Source organism: Eubalaena glacialis, chromosome 10, assembly GCF_028564815.1.
Source record: "Eubalaena glacialis isolate mEubGla1 chromosome 10, mEubGla1.1.hap2.+ XY, whole genome shotgun sequence".
Taxonomy (NCBI): Eukaryota; Metazoa; Chordata; class Mammalia; order Artiodactyla; family Balaenidae; genus Eubalaena; species Eubalaena glacialis.
The window spans coordinates 60769250-60789619 of NC_083725.1; positions in this window are offsets into that span (position 1 = coordinate 60769250).

Sequence of the window (20370 nt, forward strand, 5' to 3'; positions counted from 1 at the left end):
CTCAAACGTCTATGTTCTGGCTGAGATCCATCCTTCTTAGGCTTCTTCATTTCCATCATCATTCCTGCCAGTTGGCTTTCTTGTAAAGGCCAATTTATGTGAAAAAGCAGTTTTTATTACTTTAAGGAAGGTACTGTGCATATGAGGATGTGTGAAAACACTGACTCCTACTGAAGAGAAAAAAAAAGAGGCAAGGTAATTCAACTGATGAAAGAACATGTCGAAATAGCCACTATATCTCTACTAGTACAGAGGAAATTTGGTGCAACTTTTCTGAAAGAGATCGGTCTATATTTTTATATCTATCTCTATATCATTTATCACTATATCTAGCTAATTCATAGATTCATCTATATCTAGACCTACATCTATATCTAGATTGATATTAGTCTTAAAATTTCATTTCTTTTGACCTAGACCTTTTGTTAGAGGGTCTATTTCTGCTGTATTATTCTGTGTGGCAATTACCCCTTAATCAGGTACCATATGACCAGTGTGTATTCTGGCTGTCAGGCCCTTCCATTTCCCTCCAGCAAGTACCTTATCCAGTGACAACTAAATAATCTGACCCCATAACCTTCCAACTGTGTGTTTACCTCTCCTGAGCCTCAGTATTTCATCTGTAGAATAAGGTTGTTTTGAGGTAAATATAAAAGAATAGACATAAATCATTTAGCATAAAGCATGGAACATTTTAATCACATATATTTGTAATTATTACTGTTCTTATCAATGTTACTATTAATATTCTGGAGGATTTCGAATAATAAAAAATAGGAAACAGTATAAATATGCAACAAAAGGTGCATTAGTTAAATAAACTTTGGGCTATTGATATGAGAGTATATTTGAGATAAAATATTGGGTGACAAAAAGTAGTTTATGATTTCAGTTCCCAGTAATGGCAGAATGGGTAATTTGGACTAACCCTACAATTGAGAATACCTGGAAGATCTAGATAAAATATAAAAATAAATCTGCTTAAAGATAGGGAAGAGCTAACAAGATTGTAGAAAATTAATAACCAGAAACTACAGAGGAGTAAGCCCAGAAAGTTGAGCCAATCGTTTATCATTGGGGACTACTTTTCCCTATGGAAGTTTGCTTTGTCCAGGAAGCTGTTAAGACCTAGAGAAGCCAAACACATATATTTTTTAGGCATTACTTTTTTTTTTTTTTTTTTCTTTTTTAACATCTTTATTGAAGTATAATTGCTTTACAATGGTGTGCTAGCTTCTGCTTTACAACAAAGTGAATCAGTTACACATATACATATGTTGCCATATCTCTTCCCTCTTGCATCTCCCTCCCTCCCACCCTCCCTATCCCACCCCTCTAGGTGGTCACAAAGCACCGAGCTGATCTCCCTGTGCTATGCGGCTGCTTCCCACTAGTTATCTATTTTACATTTGGTAGTGTATATATGTCCATGACACTCTCTCACCCTGTCACATCTCACCCCTCCCCCTCCCCATATCCTCAAGTCCATTCTCTAGTAGGTCTGTGTCTTTATTCCCATCTTGCCACTAGGTTCTTCATGACCTCTTTTTTTTTTTTTTTTTTTCCCTTAGATTCCATATATATGTGTTAGCATACTGTATTTGTTTTTCTCTTTCTGACTTACTTCACTCTGTATGACAGACTCTAACTCCATCCACCTCATTACAAACACCTCCATTTCATTTCTTTTTATGGCTGAGTAATATTCCATTGTATATATGTGCCACATCTTCTTTATCCATTCATCCGATGATGGACACCTAGGTTGCTTCCATGTCCTGGCTATTGTAAACAGAGCTGCAATGAATATTTTGGTACATGACTCTTTCTGAATTATGGTTTTCTCAGGGTATATGCCCAGTAGTGGGATTGCTGGGTCATATGGTAGTTCTATTTTTAGTTTTTTAAGGAACCTCCATACTGTTCTCCATAGTGGCTGTATCAATTTACATTCCCACCAACAGTGCAAGAGTGTTCCCTTTTCTCCACACCCTCTCCAGCATTTATTGTTTCTAGATTTTTTGATGATGGCCATTCTGACCGGTGTGAGATGATACCTCATTGTAGTTTTGATTTGCATTTCTCTAATGATTAATGATGTTGAGCATTCTTTCATGTGTCTGTTGGCAATCTGTATCTCTTCTTTGGAGAAATGTCTATTTAGGTCTTCTGCCCATTTTTGGATTGGGTTGTTTGTTTTTTTGTTATTGAGCTGCATGAGCTGCTTGTAGATCTTGGAGATTAATCCTTTGTCCGTTGCTTCATTTGCAAATATTTTCTCCCATTCTGAGGGTTGTCTTTTGGTCTTGTTTATGGTTTCCTTTGCTGTGCAAAAGCTTTTAAGTTTCATTAGGTCCCATTTGTTTATTTGTGTTTTTATTTCCATTTCTCTAGGACCTGGGTCAAAAAGGATCTTGCTGTGACTTATGTCATACAGTGTTCTGCCTATGTTTTCCTCTAAGAGTTTGATAGTGTCTGGCCTTACACTTAGGTCTTTAATCCATTTTGAGTTTATTTTTGTGTATGGTGTCAGGGAGTGTTCTAATTTCATACTTTTACATGTACCTGTCCAATTTTCCCAGCACCACTTATTGAAGAGGCTGTCTTTTCTCCACTGTATATGCTTGCCTCCTTTATCAAAGATAAGGTGACCATATGTGCGTGGGCTTATCTCTGGGCTTTCTATCCTGTTCCATTGATCTATATTTCTGTTTTTGTGCCAGTACCAAACTGTCTTGATTACTGTAGCTTTGTAATATAGTCTGAAGTCAGGGAGCCTGATTCCTCCAGCTCCATTTTTCGTTCTCAAGATTGCTTTGGCTATTCGGGGTCTTTTGTGTTTCCATACAAATTGTGAAATTTTTTGTTCTAGTTCTGTGAAAAATGCCAGTGGTAGTTTGATAGGGATTGCATTGAATCTGTAGATTGCTTTGGGTAGCAGAGTCATTTTCACAATGTTTATTCTTCCAATCCAAGAACATGGTATATCTCTCCATCTATTTGTATCATCTTTAATTTCTTTCATCAGTGTCCTATAATTTTCTGCATACAGGTCTTTTGTCTCCTTAGGTAGGTTTATTCCTAGGTATTTTATTCTTTTTGTTGCAATGGTAAACGGGAGTGTTTTCTTAATTTCACTTTCAGATTTTTCATCATTAGTATACAGGAATGCAAGAGATTTCTGTGCATTAATTTTGTATCCTGCTACTTTACCAAATTCATTGATTAGCTCTAGTAGTTTTCTGGTAGCATCTTTTGGATTCTCTATGTATAGTATCATGTCATCTGCAAACAGTGACAGCTTTACTTCTTCTTTTCCGATTTGGATTCCTTTTATTTCTTTTTCGTCTCTGATTGCTGTGGCTAACACTTCCAAAACTATGTTGAATAATAGTGGTGAGAGTGGGCAACCTTGTCTTGTTCCTGATCTTAGTGGAAATGGTTTCAGTTTTTCACCATTGAGGACAATGTTGGCTGTGGGTTTGTCATATACGGCCTTTATTATGTTGAGGAAAGTTCCCTCTATGCCTACTTTCTGCAGGACTTTTATCATAAATGGGTGTTGAATTTTGTCGAAAGCTTTCTCTGCATCTATTGAGATGATCATATGGTTTTTCTCCTTCAATTTGTTAATATGATGTATCACGTTGATTGATTTGCGTATATTGAAGAATCCTTGCATTCCTGGAATAAACCCCACTTGATCATGGTGTATGATCCTTTTAATGTGCTGTTGGATTCTGTTTGCTAGTATTTTGTTGAGGATTTTTGCATCTATGTTCATCAGTGATATTGGCCTGTAGTTTTCTTTCTTTGTGACATCTTTGCCTGGTTTTGGTATCAGGGTGATGGTGGCCTCGTAGAATGAGTTGGGGAGTGTTCCTCCCTCTGCAGTATTTTGGAAGAGTTTGAGAAGGATAGGTGTTAGCTCTTCTCTAAATGTTTGATAGAATTCGCCTGTGAAGCCATCTGGTCCTGGGCTTTTGTGTGTTGGAAGATTTTTAATCACAGTTTCAATTTCAGTGCTTGTGATTGGTCTGTTCATATTTTCTATTTCTTCCTGGTTCAGTCTCGGCAGGTTGTGCATTTCTAAGAATCTGTCCATTTCTTCCAGGTTGTCCATTTTATTAGCATAGAGTTGCTTGTAGTAATCTCTTATGATCGTTTGTCTTTCTGCAGTGTCAGTGGTTACTTCTCCTTTTTCATTTCTAATTCTATTAATTTGAGTCTTCTCCTTTTTTCTCTTGATGAGTCTGGCTAATGGTTTATCAATTTTGTTTATCTTCTCAAAGAACCAGCTTTTAGTTTCATTGATTTTTGCTATTGTTTCCTTCATTTCTTTTTCATTTATTTCTGATCTGATCTTTATGATTTCTTTCCTTCTGCTAGCTTTGGGGTTTTTTTGTTCTTCTTTCTCTAATTGCTTTAGGTGCAAGGTTAGGTTGTTTATTCGAGATGTTTCCTGTTTCTTGATGTAGGCTTGTATTGCTATAAACTTCCCTCTTAGAACTGCTTTTGCTGCATCCCATAGGTTTTGGATCGTCGTGTCTCCATTGTCATTTGTTTCTAGGTATTTTTTGATTTCCCCTTTGATTTCTTCAGTGATCACTTCGTTATTAAGTAGTGTATTGTGTAGCCTCCATGTGTTTGTATTTTTTACAGATCTTTTCCTGTAATTGATATCTAGTCTCATAGCGTTGTGGTCGGAAAAGATACTTGATACAATTTCAATTTTTTTAAATTTACCAAGGCTTGATTTGTGACCCAAGATATGATCTATCCTGGAGAATGTTCCATGAGCACTTGAGAAAAATGTGTATTCTGTTGTTTTTGGGTGGAATGTCCTATAAATATCAATTAAGTCCATCTTGTTTAATGTATCATTTAAAGCTTGTGTTTCCTTATTTATTTTCATTTTGGATGATCTGTCCATTGGTGAAAGTGGGGTGTTAAAGTCCCCTACTATGATTGTGTTACTGTCGATTTCCCCTTTTATGGCTGTTAGTATTTGCCTTATGTATTGAGGTGCTCCTATGTTGGGTGCATAAATATTTACAATTGTTATACCTTCCTCTTGGATCGATCCCTTGATCATTATATAGTGTCCATCTTTGTCTCTTGTAATTGTCTTTATTTTAAAGTCTATTTTGTCTGATATGAGAATTGCTACTCCAGCTTTCTTTTGATTTCCATTTGCATGGAATATCTTTTTCCATCCCCTCACTTTCAGTCTGTATGTGTCTCTAGGTCTGAAGTGGGTCTCTTGTAGACAGCATATATATGGGTCTTGTTTTTGTATCCATTCAGCCAGTCTGTGTCTTTTGGTGGGAGCATTTAATCCATTTACATTTAAGGTAATTATCGATATGTATGTTCCTATTCCCATTTTCTTAAATGTTTTGGGTTTGTTATTGTAGGTGTTTTCCTTCTCTTGTGTTTCTTGCCTAGAGAAGTTCCTTTAGCATTTGTTGTAAAGCTGGTTTGGTGGTGCTGAACTCTCTCAGCTTTTGCTTGTCTGTAAAGGTTTTAATTTCTCCATCAAATCTGAATGAGATCCTTGCTGGGTAGAGTAATCTTGGTTGTAGGTTTTTCTCCTTCATCACTTTAAGTATATCCTGCCACTCCCTTCTGGCTTGCAGCGTTTCTGCTGAAAGATCAGCTGTTAACCTTATGGGGATGCCCTTGTGTGTTATCTGTTGTTTTTCCCTTGCTGCTTTTAATATGTTTTCTTTATATTTAATTTTTGATAGTTTGATTAATATGTGTCTTGGTGTGTTTCTCCTTGGATTTATCCTGTATGGGACTCTCTGTGCTTCCAGGACTTGATTAACTATTTCCTTTCCCATATTAGGGAAGTTTTCAACTATAATCTCTTCAAATATTTTCTCAGTCCCTTTCTTTTTCTCTTCTTCTTCTGGGACCCCTATAATTCGAATGTTGGTGCGTTTAATGTTGTCCCAGAGGTCTCTGAGACTGTCCTCAGTTCTTTTCATTCTTTTTTCTTTATTCTGGTCTGCAGTAGTTATTTCCACCATTTTATCTTCCAGGTCACTTATCCGTTCTTCTGCCTCAGTTATTCTGCTATTGATCCCATCTAGAGTATTTTTAATTTCATTTATTGTGCTTTTCATCGTTGCTTGGTTCCTCTTTAGTTCTTCTACGTCCTTGTTAAATGTTTCTTGCATTTTGTCTATTCTATTTCCAAGACTTTGGATCATCCTTACTATCATTATTCTGAATTCTTTTTCAGGTAGACTACCTATTTCCTCTTCATTTGTTAGGTCTGGTGTGTTTTGACCCTGCTCCTTCATCTGCTGTGTGTTTTTCTGTCTTCTCATTTTGCTTATCTTACTGTGTTTGGGGTCTCCTTTTCACAGGCTGCAGGTTCGTAGTTCCCGTTGTTTTTGGTATCTGTCCCCAGTGGCTAAGGTTGGTTCAGTGGGTTGTGTAGGTTTCCTGGTGGAGGGAACTAGTGCCTGTGTTCTGGTGGATGAGGCTGGATGTTGTCTTTCTGGTGGGTTCGTCCACGTCTGGTGGTGTGTTTTGGGGTGTCTGTGGCCTTATTATGATTTTAGGCAGCCTCTCTGTTAATGGATGGGGCTGTGTTCCTCTCTTGCTAGTTGTTTGGCATGGGGTGTCCAGCACTGTAGCTTGCTGGTCGTTGAGTGAAGCTGGGTCTTGATGATGAGATGGAGATCTTTTGGGAGGTCTGACGTCTTCTGCCCGCGTTCAGTGGGTGTTCTGTAGGAGCAGTTCCACGTGTAGATGTATTTCTCATGTATCTGTGGGGAGGAAGGTGATCTCCGCGTCTTACTCTTCCGCCATCCTGCCCCTCCGTTCAGGCATTACTTTTTAAATCAGTTTTCGGTTCACAGCAAAATTGAGAGGAAGGTACAGAGATTTCCCACGTAGATCCTGTCCCACAACACATTGCATAGTCACCCCCGGTAGACAACATCACTCACTAGAATGGCACATTTTTTTACAGAAGATGAACCTACATCACCGAAGTCCATAAGTTACCTTAGGGTTCACTCTTGGTGTTGTACATCTGTGGGTTTAGAAAAATGTATAATGACATATCCATCATCATAATATCATACAGAATATTTTCACTGCCCTAAAAATCCTTCGTGCGCTGCCTATATATATATATATATATGTGATATATATATATATATATCCTTGTGATATATATATATATATCCTTCCTTCCCATGTCCAGTAGCAACCACTGATCTTTTTAACGTCTCCATAGTTTTACTTTTTCCTGAATGTCATCTAGTTGGGCTCATACAGTATGTAGTCTTTTCAGACTGGCTTTTTTCACTTAGTAATATGCATTTGATTCCTCCATGTTTATTCATGGCTTGGTAGCTCATTTCTTTTTAGGGTTGGATAGTATTCCATTGTCTGGATGTACCAGTTTATTTATCCATATACCTACTGAAGGACATCTTGGTTGCTTCCAAGTTTTGGCAGTTATGAATAAAGCTGCTATAAACATCTGTGTGCAGGTTTTTTGTGGACATAAGTTTTTACCTCCTTTGGGTAAATAACAAGGAGCACAATAGCAGTATCATATGGTACGAATGTGTTTAGTTTTGTAAGAAACCACCAAATTTGTTTTCCATAGTACCATTTTCCATTCCCACCAGCAATGGCTGAGAGTTCCTGTTGCTCCACGTACTCAGCAGTATTCAGCGATGTCAGTGTTCTGGATTTTAGCCCTTCTAATAGGTATATAGTGACATCTCATTGTTGTTTTAATTTGCATTTATGATGTTGGGCATATGCTTACTTGCCACCTGTTTATCTTCTTTGATGAGATATCTGTTAAAATCTTTGTGCATTTTTTAATTGAGCTGTTTTTCTTACTGCTGACTTTTTTTTTTTTTAAAAGGAATTTCTTTATTTTTATTATTTATTTATTTATTTATTTATTTAATTTTGGCTGTGTTGGGTCTTTGTTTCTGTGCGAGGGCTTTCTCTAGTTGCTGCAAGCGGGGGCCACTCTTCATCGCGGTGCGCGGGCCTCTCACTATTGCGGCCTCTCTTGTTGCGGAGCACAAGCTCCAGACACTCAGGCTCAGTAGTTGTGGCTCACGGGCCTAGTTGCTCCGCAGCATGTGAAATCTTCCCAAACCAGGGCTTGAACCCGTGTCCCCTGCATTGGCAGGCAGATTCTCAACCACTGCACCACCAGGGAAGCCCTTATTGCTGACTTTTAAATATTCTTTGTATATTTTGGATAATATTGGATGTGTCTTTTACAAATAATTTTCTTCCAGTCTGTGGTTTGCCTTCTAATTCTCTCAGTATTGTCTTTTTTTTTTCTTTTTTTAAACATCTTTATTGGAGTATAATTGTTTTACAATGGTGTGTTACTTTCTGCTTTATAACAAAGTGAATCAATTATACATATACATATGTCCCCATATCTCTTCCCTCTTGCATCTCACTCCCTCCCACCCTCCCTATCCCACACCTCTAGGTGGTCACAAAGCACCAGTCTGATCTCCCTGTGCTATGTGGCTGCTTCCCACTAGCTATTTATTTTACATTTGGTAGTGTATATATGTCCATGCCACTCTCTCACTTTGGCCCAGCTTACCCTTCCCAGGGTATGCCAGTTGTTTGGCATAGGGTGTCCAACACTGGAGCTTGCTGGTCGTTGAGTGGAGCTGGGTCTTGGCGTTGAGACGGAGATCTCTGGGAGATTTTCGCCATTTGATATTATGTGGAGCTCTTGTGAACCAATGTTCTGAACCTGGCTCTCCCACCTCAGAGGCACAGCCCTGACGCCTGGCTGGAGCACCAAGAGCCTGTCATCCACACGGCTGCTTTGTAACACAGCTCAACCAATCAGAGAGGAAGATTCTCCCAGGGTCCTACTGCAACCACTGCTGCCACCACCATCACAGGATTGATTACGCACGTCTGCACCGTGCAGTCCACGTCGCTTGGCAAATGCAGCCGGCTGCTCCGTCTATACCCCGTCTGGCTTCCCCGAGGCCTTGGTGGGAGGTGTGACGGCCCCAGCAGGTCTGTCCTATGCCAAGAGGTGGAGGCAGCCTTCCCCTCACCCTGCCGCTCTCTGCTGGGCTCCGCAGAGCCGCGTGGACCCGGGACAGCACCTTACTATTGTCTTTTGTAAAGTAAATCTTAACAATTCAAATGAAGTCCTGCTTATCAATTATTTCTTTCATGGATCATGTTTTTGATGTTGTAAAAAAGGCATCACCATATCCAAGGCCATCTACGTTTTCTCCTGTGTGATTGCCTAGATGGTTTATAGTTTTGCATTTTACATTTAAGTCTATGATCCATTTTGAGTTAATTCTGTGATGAATGGAAGATCTGTGTGTAGATTCTTTTTTATGGGTATTGATGTTCAGTTGTTTTAGCACCATTTGTGAAAAGGCTATCTTTGCTCCATCATATTGCCTTTGCTTCTTTGTCAAGGGTCAGTTGACTATATTTATGTGGGCCTATTCCTGGGTTTTTTATTCTGTTTCATTGATCTCTTTGTCTATTATTTTGCCAATACCACATTGTCTTCATTACCATATCTTTATAGTAAGTCTTGAAGTCAGGTGTCAGTCCTCCAACTTTTTTCTTCTTCTTCACTTAATACTTTGTAGGGCCTTATGGGCCCCATACTCTTATTTACGCACAGTATCTATAGAGAAGTGGAAGGAAAACCAAGCTTGGACTTGGAAAAGAAAGACTAAAATTCTGGCTCTCTTGTATAAAATTACCTCTTTTTGTTTTAGTTTTCTCATCTTTAAAATAAGAATAACAGGATATATAATACAATGTTGAGACCTTTTAAATGATTCAGTATTTGTGAAAATTCCTGGTCTGGTGCCTAATATATTAAAGTAATATTTTCCTCTTTCAATTAAATTTTACAAAGCAACATAAGAAAAAATATGTGTACCAACTCAAAACAATAACTGAGGATTGAATAAAGGTCATTAGAATAATTCACCTACATTGATATTTCTAGTTTAAAAATAGTACATTAATTAGCATTATGCTTCACAAATTAAGGATGCCTGTTATACTTTGTATAACCACTAAAATAATTCAAAATTGCAAACCTGTGTGGGGGAAATGAAATAATGAAATTACTAATCTAACAGAATGAAGAAAAAGAGATAAGTGGGAACATGGAATCAACAAAACAAATATAAATCACTTAACAATGTCGTAGACTTAGACCCACAGGTATCAGTAATTACTTTCAATATAAATTAAAAGATACGGACTTCTAGACTAAATTAAAAAACAGACTTAACATGTTCAATTTTAGCAATCCTATAAGAAACACAAGGAGGCAAAAACTTTGGAGGAATAATTATGGAAAAATGTATGCTATGTGTTAGGTGAGCTGACGCAGGTTGTGAAAGAATTCACAGAAATATTAGCAAGAGGAGAAAAGAGAGTTTTTATTCACTTTCCATGAGAGGAAAGGGGCCAGATGCATAGAGTGGTGTTGGCACTGAAGGGTAGGGGTTTGAGTCTTTTATTGAGTTTCAAAGGGCAAGGTGCAGGAAAAGGGGGTGGGTTCATGTCTATTCTAGTCCACAGCAGTATCCGGGCTGGCTGTGTCTCTATAGAATGTGGTTTTTCGGAGAATAGACTTGCAGTCTTCAGTAATTTTCCAGTCCTTGGGTGTCTGAAAGAGACTTGATAGTGGCCCTTGCCAGGTGCTACTCTATTGTGAACAATGTTAGATGGGTTTACTTTTCCTCCCTCTGAATATTAACTTATTCTTAAGTGCTACATGGAACCCAGTTGGCCCATTTGTTGGGAATTGGGGTGGAGGTCTCTTCTTTTGTAACTTCTTCCTGCTGAGCTGGGGTGTAGAGCTGCCCTACCTGGGGGGTCTTGTGGGTTGTCTTGGAACTGAATGGCTTGAAAGGCAAGACCTGAGACAGGGCAGGAAGGTTTGGTAAAGGCAGTAAGACAGTTTTTGACAAAGGAGAGGAGAAACCGGATAAGACAGGGACTGAAAAGGAGGAGACAGTATGACAGCTATGGAAGAATGTATGATAGCTGCAGTTCCAGTGTCTAAACCCAGAGCTGCAGCTACGGTTACTAGGATTGATAGAGGTTCTCGTTTATTTCGGTATCTGAAAAGGTGGGGGAGAGGCACAGGCCCAGTGCAGATGTTCATCTGGGGTAATAGGGATACGATGGTGCAGGCTCCGATCCAGTTAGGAGACATGCAGAGACATGCCGAGGTCCCACAGAGAAAGTATAGTGCTGCTGAAGGGGGTACGTAGGCCATAAAAGTTATGTTAATAAGGAAGTTTGTACTTGACCCTTCTGGTAGGAAGTATGTGGTGGTTAGAGAAAGTCCCACCAACAGGTTTAAGCAGGCAGAAGCTTTTGGGAGGATCGAGGTGTTATTTTCCCAAGGGGGAAGCTGTCACTGAAAGTCAAAACCCCAAGCTTTTTGTGGAAACAAAGAGTCGCTGTACTTGTGGCAGGTCGTAGTTTCACCCGTGTAGGGCAGGTGCCAGAAGTTATTTATAGATGAGGCCAGGGGGCAGTCAGTGGAATTGACAGGAGGACACATAGAAGCCCCATGAAAGTACTGTTCATTGAAAGTGGATGGGAGTGTCCAGTTGCCTGGTTTGGGAAGGTAAATTCGGTTGTTAGGGAAATTATTTATCTGAGCTTCGTATTTTGGTCTGTCCCATTGTCGGGAGGGGTTTTAAGTATAGAATTTGATTGCAATTGGGAGGAGCTAGATTTCCAGATGATCGTGGTCATTGTAAGTCAGGGGTAAAGTGGTGGTTTGGGTGTGAGGCCAGGGGATCACCCATGAGGTAGTATTGGCTATAATACATATGGGAGACGGGCTTAGTAAGGAAATGTCCTGGAAGATGGGTCCATGGATGGGGAGGGGCATTTATGGAAGTGGGTCAAAGAGGTTCTGTTGGACCCATGAGACAGCCTGAGGCCAGAAATACCACCATGGGAGTTGGGGCCCAAACCGGGGGGCCTATGAGTAGGGATAAGGTTGCCCATGTCTGAGGTGGTGCTGGGAATCCAGGAAAGCCTGTCCTGCCAATGTTAGTGAATAGCCAGCAGTTGTGATATTGTGAGCCCTTGCCCTTTCGAAGGAGGGCTGTAATTTCTTTTATTGTGCAGAAGTAGGGGTGATGAGTGGCACTTAAGGAGGGGTAGCTGGTATGAAAGAGCATGGTTAGGTACTAGGTGAGAAAGCAACCAAGAATTTTGTCTTAGCAGTCTTTGGGACTGGTCCAGCAAGGGGCTAGGAACTTTTTCCAGGGATAGGAGAGCGGTTATGTTTGTAGTTATAAAAGATTATGAAGAGTAGAAGGGGAAATAAGAGAGTAAGACACATGTAAGCCCACCAGGGCATATTAATCTTGAGCTGTGCTCAAAGTTTTAGTGTTCTCTGGGTTTAGGTAGATCCATAGTCTAGTGTTGGATAACTGTTGACAGGCGTAGGGAGAGGATTGTGTTGAGGGCACAGCAGGAGGATCAGTAGGCTTGAGTCATGACAGATGGATCCAGGATGGATATCCTGAGAGCTTGGCTGCTGTCGGAGTTGTAAGTAGTACCTGAACTGGACCCTTCCAAGGGAGTTGGAGGGGTTTGGTATGTTTGGGGAGGTCCTTTAATAGGACTCAGTCCCCAGGTTGTAGGATTGTAGATGGGAGCAAGTCCTGAGGTTGGGGTAGGTATTTATTAGCACAGGTCTGTAAAAGGTTGTGAGTTAGTTTTAAGGCTATGAGGTAAGAGCCCAGAGGAGGAACCTTCATAGTAGAAAAGGGAGTAAGAAGAGCTGGGTGTCCGTACATGAGTTCAAAGGGACTGAGGTGTAAGGGGGCCTTCGGAGTAGTCCGGAGTCAGAAAAGGGCATAGGAAAGGGGTTCTAGCTAGCTCTGATTGAGTTCCAAGGCAAGCTTGGTGAGTTGTCTTTAAAGGGAAGAGTGAGCCTTTTCTATTTTTCCTGAAGACTGGGGATTCCAGGCTATATGTAGTTTGTATTTAATGTCTAAAACTTGAGACACCTGTTGGGTTATTTGAGAGGTGAAAGCTGGGCCATATTTTTGTATTTAATGTCTAAAGCTTGAGACACCTCTTGGGTAATTTGAGAGGTGAAAGCTTGGCCATATTTTTGTCTTAAGACTCCCAGGACTATACCTCTCCCTTCATGGGTGTATAGTAAGAAGGGCTCATCTAAGTTTGGGAGGGCCAGGGCCAGAGCAGAGGTGAGGGCTGTCTGGAATGAGGTAAAGGCTGACTGTAGAGAGGAGTTCCATTCCAGGGGTTCATTTTTGGGTCCCTGGAGGGCCTCATAAAGAGTTTTTGCTGTAAGGCCATAGTGGGGGATCCAGATGTGAAAGTAATCAGTGAGGACCAGAAAGGCCCTTCATTCCTTTTTGTTATGAGATGGAAGGAGAGAGGCTATAAGCTCTTTGCGTTGAGTAGTGATTGCTCGTTGTCCTGGGGACAAGAGAAATCCTAGATATTTAACTGTGACCTGATTAATTTGTGCTTTGGAAGGAGAAACTCGGTACCCTCATAGAACTAAGTGGGTGAGGGGGGCTATGGTTTTGGTAAGGGAGGCATTGTGGTCTGGGCTGCCGAGGAGGAGGTCATCAACATATTGAATAAGAGTGCTGCCCAGAAGTGACAGGGTGGACAAATCAGAGGCTAGGGCTTGACCAAAGAGGTGGGGGCTATCTCTAAATCCCTGGGGGAGGGAGGTCTAGGTGAGTTGTTGAAAGCGGTGACTGTCAGGGTCCGTCCATGTAAAAGCAAATATGTCTTGAGAATCTCGGGAGAGAGTGATAGTAAAGAAAGCATCTTTTAGATCGAAGACTGTAAAGACCTGAGTGTTAAGAGGAATTGAGCTGAGGATGGTATACGTATTTGGGACTACTGGATGGAGAGGGACTACTGCCTCGTTAATTATGCATAGGTCCTGTACTAGATGATAGGTGCCATCTGTCTTCTTAATGGGTAGGATAGGGGTGTTATAAGGGGAGCTGGTGGGTCTAAGGAGTCCAGCATTTAGAAATTTGTTAATGAGGGGTTTGAGTCCCCTAAGATCTTCCAGTTTTATAGGATATTGAGAGTGGCAGGGAAAGTGAGAGGCGTCCCTCATGGTGGTAGTGACAGGGGTTAGGTGAGAGGCCCTCCTGGTGGTGTTAATGTCCCATACAATTGGGGGAACCTGTTTAAGTATTTCTGGTGGGAGAGGGGAGGGCTGAGCAATCTTAGGAGGGAGAGTCTCCTAAGATTCCAAGGAAGGAGACTTGTGGCTGGAGAATTAGTTGAGTCCCTAGTTTGGTCATAAGGTCCCTGCCTAGGAGGGGGGTCGGACAATTGGGAAGGATGAGGAAGAAATGCAAAAAGATTTGATCACCCAGTGAGCATGGTGAGTCAAAGGTTTGGAGAGTAGGTTGAGGTTGGTTTGTCTTTTACTCCGATAATGGTGATAGGTGAGGGAATCAAGGGACCTGAAAACTCGGGAAGAGCAGAGTAAGTGGCTTCAGTATCAACTGAGAAATTGATTTTCTTACCTGCTATGGATAGAGTTACCCGAGGCTCGGCGAAGTCAATCTATGTCCTGGAACCAGGTCCAGCATCAGGGCCCATCAGTCCGAAGACAGTAGAAGTCCTTGAAGATCCATGGGGATGGAGGAGATCCTTGCAGGAGGGGTCCCCAGTTCTGGAAAGGGATTTTGTCCCCTCTTATCAAGGAGAGGGCAATTCCGCTTCCAGTGCCCTTTTAGTTTACAAAGTGGGCATGGTCCGGGGGGTAACATTTTCCTGGGACATTCTCTACTCCAGGGCCCCACTTGTTTGCAGTTGAAGCCAGAGCCAGCGTTGGGGCCCAGTGGCTGTTTTCCTTGTCATTGGTTGGAGGGTCTTGGTTAAGTCTTATCCTGAAAAGTGCCTCCAATCTCAGAGGCAGTCATTTGGAAAGATTGTTTCTGCTCTTGAGACCGTTGTTGGTCTCGTTCCCTCTTTTCCCTTCATCTATTCTCATCTCAGTTATTAAAGACCTTAAAGGCCAGGTTGGTGAGTTCGGATTGGGGAGTCTGAGGACCCTTTTCTAATTTTTGGAGTTTGCGATGGATATCAGGGGCTGACTGGGAGATGAAATGCATTGCCAAGATTGTTTTGCCTTCCTCAGAGGTTAAATCCATATTGGTGAAAAGGCATATAGCCTCTGAAAGGCAAGACTAATATGGAAGAATGAGCTAGAATCTGGACTAAAGCTAGGGAACATGGGGATACCCTTAACAGGCGCCAACGCAGCACTTATGTGCCCGGACCCACAGCAGTCCCTGAGAATGACCCCAATTGGAATTATCAGGAAGGGTCCCAAGATAGACGTCGATGGGACCATATGCTTACCTGTCTCATCGAAGGCATAAAAAGGGCCACCACCAAGGCCATAAACTATGACAAGATTAAAGAAATTACTCAAGGCCCGGATGAAAACCCCTGCCAAGATATGGAAACAACCCTAGGTGTTCACCAACAGATGAATGGATAAATAAGTTGTGGTATATATTTATACAATGGAATACTACTCAGCTATAAAAAAGAAGAAAATTTTGCCATTTGCAACAATATGGATAGACTTGGAGGGTATTATTCTAAGTGAAATAAGTCAGACAGTGGAAGACGAATACTGTATGATATCACTTATATGTAGAATGTAAAGCAATACAACAAACTAGTGACTATAACCAAAAAGAAACAGACTCATAGATTTGGAGAATAAATTAGTACGGAGAAGGAAGAGCAACATAGGAGTAGGGGATTAAGAGGTACAAACTATTAGGTATAGTTTGTACCTCTTAATATTGGATATATGGTACAACACAAGGACTATAGCCATTATTTTATAATAACTATAAATAGAGTATAACCTTAAATTGTGAATCACTATATTGTACACCTGTAAGTTACATAATATTGTACACCAACTATAATTCAATTAAAAAAACACAAAGGGAGCCTGTCCATCCATCATAATTGATACAATTAAAAAGAACTAAAATTAAAGGGACTCGTAGTATCAAGTGTTTTTTAGGATATAGTGTAACTGAGACTCACACACCCTGGTGAGAGTGTAAATTGATACAGCCAGTTTGGAAAACTGCTTGACATTATCTACTAAGCTGAACACAGGTATTACCTGTATTCTAGTAATTCTATTCTAGTTATATCATAAACAGAAACATGTGCATTTGTGTGCTGAAAGACATATACATGAAGATTCATATGAGTATTCATAATAAACACAAACTGAAAACAATCCAAATGTCCATCAATAGTAGCATAAAAATAATTATGATATATTGAAATTATGTAATACTCTACAACAATGAAAGTTAGTTAGCAATACTGATAACAATATGAATACATTTCATAAGAATAATGCTGTATGAAGGAAATCAGAGAGAAGATAATATGGATAGTATCCTTCCCATTTCTATAATTTTTAGAAAACAAAAAATTTATCATTTTAAAAAACTTATTTTTAATGAATTTTAGATTTTTTTTTGTATGAATATACCACAGTTTATTTAGCCATTCTGTTGGTAGACATCTAAGCTGTTTCCAGATTTTGCCTATTATGAATACAGCTGCTAATTATATTCCAGTACAAGTCTTTGTTTGAATGTGTGCTTTCATTTCTCTTGGGTAAATACCTAGGAGTGGAATTGCTAGGTCTTAGGAAAGGCGCATTTTTTTTTTTTTAAATCAGTCATCAATTTTATACACATCACTTTATACATGTCAATCCCAATCTCCCAATTCAGCACACCACCATCCCCACCACACCGCAGTTTTTCCCCCCTTGGTGTCCATACGTTTGTTCTCTACATCTGTGTTTCAACTTCTGCCCTGCAACCCGGTTCATCTGTACCATTTTTCTAGGTTCCACATACATGCGTTAATATACGATATTTGTTTTTCTCTTTCTGACTTACTTCACTCTGTATGACAGTCTCTAGATCCATCCACGTCTCAACAAATGACTCAATTTCGTTCCTTTTTATGGCTGAGTAATATTCCATTGTATATATGTACCACATCTTCTTTATCCATTCATCTGTCGATGGGCATTTAGGTTGCTTCCATGACCTGGCTATTGTAAATAGTGCTGCAATGAACATTGGGGTGCATGTGTCTTTTTGAATTACGGTTTTCTCTGGGTATATGCCCAGTAGTGGGATTGCTGGGTCATATGGTAATTCTATTTTTAGTTTTTTAAGGAACCTCCATACTGTTCTCCATAGTGGCTGTATCAATTTACATTCCCACCAACAGTGCAAGAGGGTTCCCTTTTCTCCACACCCTCTCCAGCATTTGTTGTTTGTAGATTTTCTGATGATGCCCATTCTAACTGGTGTGAGATGATACCTCATTGTAGTTTTGATTTGCATTTCTCTAATAATTAGTGATGTTGAGCATCTTTTCATGTGCTTCGTGGCCGTCTATATGTCTTCTTTGGAGAAATGTCTATTTAGGTCTTCTGCCCATTTTTGGATTGGGTTGTTTGTTTCTTTAATATTGAGCTGAATGAGCTGTTTATATATTTTGGAGATTAATCCTTTGTCCGTTGATTCATTTGCAAATATTTTCTCCCATTCTGAGGGTTGTCTTTTCATCTTGTTTATGGTTTCCTTTGCTGTGCAAAAGCTTTGAAGTTTCATTAGGTCCCATTTGTTTATTTTTGTTTTTATTTCCGTTACTCTAGGAGGTGATCAAAAAAGATCTTGCTGTGATTTATGTCAAAGAGTGTTCTTCCTATGTTTTCCTCTAAGAGTTTTATAGTGTCCAGTCTTACATTTAGGTCTCTAATCCATTTTGAGTTTATTTTTGTGTATGGTGTTAGGGAGTATTCTAATTTCATTCTTTTACATGTAGCTGTCCAGTTTTCCCAGCACCACTTATTGAAGACACTGTCTTTTCTCCATTGTATATCTTTGCATCCATTGTCATAAATTAGTTGACCATAGGTGCGTGGGTTTATCTCTGGGCTTTCTATCTTGTTCCATTGATCTATGTTTCTGTTTTTGTGCCAGTACCATATTGTCTTGATTACTGTAGCTTTGTAGTATAGTCTGAAGTCAGGGAGTCTGATTCCTCCAGCTCCGTTTTTTTCCCTCAAGACTGCTTTGGCTATTCGGGGTCTTTTGTGTCTCCATACAAATTTTAAGATGGTTTGTTATAGTTCCGTAAAAAATGCCATTGGTAATTTGATAGGGATTGCATTGAATCTGTAGATTGCTTTGGGTAGTATAGTCATTTTCACAATGTTGATTCTTCCAATCCAAGAACATGGTATATCTCTCCATCTGTTGGTATCATCTTTAATTTCTTTCATCAGTGTCTTATAGTTTTCTGCATACAGGTCTTTTGTCTCCCTAGGTAGGTTTATTCCTAGGTATTTTATACTTTTTGTTGCAATGGTAAATGGGAGTGTTTCCATAATTTCTCTTTCAGATTTTTCATCATTAGTGTATAGGAATGCAAGAGATTTCTGTGCATTAATTTTGTATCTTGCAACTTTACCAAATTCATTAATTAGCTCTAGCAGTTTTCTGGTGGCAGTTTTAGGATTCTCTCTGTATAGTATCATGTCATCTGCAAACAGTGACAGTTTTACTTCTTCTTTTACAATTTGTATTCCTTTTATTTCTTTTTCTTCTCTGATTGCCGTGGATCGGACTTCCAGAACTATGTTGAATAATAGTGGTGAGAGTGGACATCCTTGTCTCGTTCCTGATCTTACAGGAAATGCTTTCAGTTTTTCACCGTTGAGAATGATGTTTGCTGTAGGTTTGTCATATATGGCCTTTATTATCTTGAGGTAGGTTCCCTCTATGCCCACTTTCTGGAGAGTTTTTATCATAAATGGGTGTTGAATTTTGTCAGAAGCTTTTTCTGCATCTATTGAGATGATCATATGGTTTTTATTCTTCAATTTGTTAATATGGTGTATCACATTGATTGATTTGCATATATTGAAGAATCCTTGCATCCCTGGGATAAATCCCACTTGATTGTGGTGTATGATCCTTTTAATGTGTTGTTGGATTCTGTTTGCTAGTATTTTGTTGAGGATTTTTGCATCTATATTCATCAGTGATATTGGTCTGTAATTTTCTTTTTTTGTAGTGTCTTTGTCTGGTTTTGGTATCAGGGTGATGGTGGCCTCATAGAATGAGTTTGGGAGTGTTCCTTCCTCTGCAATTTTTTGGAAGAGTTTGAGAAGGATGGGTGTTAGCTCTTCTCTGAATGTTTGATAGAATTCACCTGTGAAGCCATCTGGTCCTGGACTTTTGTTTGTTGGAAGATTTTTAATCACAGTTTCAATTTCAGTGCTTGTGATTGGTCTGTTCATATTTTCTATTTTTTCCTAGTTCAGTCTTGGAAGGTTATACCTTTCTAAGAATTTGTCCATTTCTTCCAGGTTGTCCATTTTATTGGCATAGAGTTGCTTGTAGTAGTCTCTTATGATGCTTTCTATTTCTGTGGTGTCTGTTGTAACTTCTCCTTTTTCATTTCTGATTTTATTGATTTGAGTCCTCTCCCTCTTTTTTTTTTTTTTTTTTTTTTTTAACATCTTTATTGAAGTATAATTGCTTTACAATGGTGTGCTAGCTTCTGCTTTACAACAAAGTGAATCAGTTACACATATACATATGTTGCCATATCTCTTCCCTCTTGCATCTCCCTCCCTCCCCCCCTCCCTATCCCACCCCTCTAGGTGGTCACAAAGCACCGAGCTGATCTCCCTGTGCTATGCGGCTGCTTCCCACTAGTTATCTATTTTACATTTGGTAGTGTATATATGTCCATGACACTCTCTCACCCTGTCACATCTCACCCCTCCCCCTCCCCATATCCTCAAGTCCATTCTCTAGTAGGTCTGTGTCTTTATTCCCATCTTGCCACTAGGTTCTTCATGACCTCTTTTTTTTTTTTTTTTTTTCCCTTAGATTCCATATATATGTGTTAGCATACTGTATTTGTTTTTCTCTTTCTGACTTACTTCACTCTGTATGACAGACTCTAACTCCATCCACCTCATTACAAACACCTCCATTTCATTTCTTTTTATGGCTGAGTAATATTCCATTGTATATATGTGCCACATCTTCTTTATCCATTCATCCGATGATGGACACCTAGGTTGCTTCCATGTCCTGGCTATTGTAAACAGAGCTGCAATGAATATTTTGGTACATGACTCTTTCTGAATTATGGTTTTCTCAGGGTATATGCCCAGTAGTGGGATTGCTGGGTCATATGGTAGTTCTATTTTTAGTTTTTTAAGGAAGCTCC